Below are 1,785 nucleotides of genomic sequence, written 5' to 3' on the forward strand. Positions count from 1 at the left end.
CAGAAGAGCCACCAGGGGAGGGTTTCCCAAAGCAATTGGGGGAAGCATGTCCAGTCCCCTACTCCCCATGCATAACGCTCATCAGTTGCCTGGAGTAGGGGAGTCTTGGGGAGCAGCTTGCTGCCCTGCAGGCTGAACAGTGTTTGCTAGCAAGCAGTAAATGATTAAAAGCATGTGGGCAGCAAGGCCAAGTGTCCCACCCAGCACTTAGCTTTGGAGGCCCCTCCCCACTATCAGTGCTCCAGGCCGTTAGGAAAGCGGGCCGCACGCTGTCCATGCAGTGGCAGCTTTTTAGGGTTAACACCCATTGTGTTGTCGCTGCCTGGAAGCACACCAAACAACACAACCCCGTGCGGGGCTGTTCCCAAGCTGTGTCCTCCCCATAATCATGTCTGGACTAGGTCTCACTGCCCAGACGTGATCCGGGGCATAAAGGAAAACAAAGCCGTGGCTGCTGTCTGGGTGGCTGACAGATGGCACAGCAGCTTGTAGCGGATGATTTCTGAAGACAACTAGCAAAATTGTGTATTTACTTTCTGCTTCATTACTGTACAAGAGCTTCCGTCTGTCCCTTTTATGCAGCCTCTCACCAGAGCTTCGATCCTCGCTCTTCACTGATCCGTCACTCCCTTACCAGCGCTTGCAGGGCAGTGGGCTGTGTAATCGCGCTGTAACATGGTCGGGATATGAGAGAGGATTCTGGCAGCCCCTCAGCTTGCTGTCACCCTGCTGCTTCAGCCAGACTCTCCTACTTCCCTGCCTCACACTTCACAGAAAGTCTGGCCCATTTGCTGAGAGCAGCAAGGCTGTGCAAAGGCACAAAGTGACCAGTATCATCTAGGTGGCAGGACACCTTCTGGCTGCATACAGGCAGTACCAGAGGAATGCTGCTGGGTGCACTAGGGCTGAAGCAGCTATTCCCCAAAGGGGTGGACTGTACATAGCAGCCCCCACAATCCTAGTGGTGCCAGAACACAACATGCAAGCTGGTGCCCTTAGCACTGTGCTGACCTTTCACATCACTGCTCTCAAAGATCCAGGCTATGTCGCCTTCTTAGCCCCTGCCAGGAACCACAGCAGATTCGCTGCTGCTAACACTGCTATGCAAGGCAGTTTCCATTCCAACTCTTAGCTACGCAGGCAGCATTAGTGGGGAGCGTGGTGGCATCTGGGACAGACAAGTCTGGCCACGGTTAGCTGGCTGCCCTCCTGTCAGCAGAAAATCATTTCAGCAAAGTGGGAGCCAGACTGCACTCCACCCTGCAAATCAGGAGCTGAATCTTCCCAAAGCTCACTTAGCCACTCAGCTGCACTCTGCAGAGATGCCCTTGTGGCCAGGCCACAGTGAGAATGGGGTGGGGGCCCCACTGGAAACAGCGATATGTTCTACCAGAGTGAGAGCTTGGGATGAGATTCACCTGGGCGGCAGTTGCTTTGTCTGGCTATGGCAGAGGTGTGTAGGGAGCTGAAACAGAGTCAAGCGTGGAACTTTTCTTTGCTTCCACACCTCAGTCCTGACCTGCAACCCACTGACACCTCCGCCGTTACCCACTGACATCCCAGTGCTGCCACCCCTTCCAGAGGAAAGGCCAACAAAGGGTGATTTGGGGTGGTGTCTAAGCAGCAGAGACACCTTACTGACCTGTGCCTGCAGACATGCCAGGCTGTGGTAGCCCATTGGTCAGTCAGCCCCAACGCTCAAAGCCACAGGTGAGAGAACTGTGCAATAAATAGGCCTCTATTGTTTCTGACAAGTTGTAAATGGATGAGTCCAGCAGACTCCTC

The sequence above is a fragment of the Pelodiscus sinensis genome, chromosome 15, assembly GCF_049634645.1.
Source record: "Pelodiscus sinensis isolate JC-2024 chromosome 15, ASM4963464v1, whole genome shotgun sequence".
Lineage (NCBI taxonomy): Eukaryota > Metazoa > Chordata > Testudines > Trionychidae > Pelodiscus > Pelodiscus sinensis.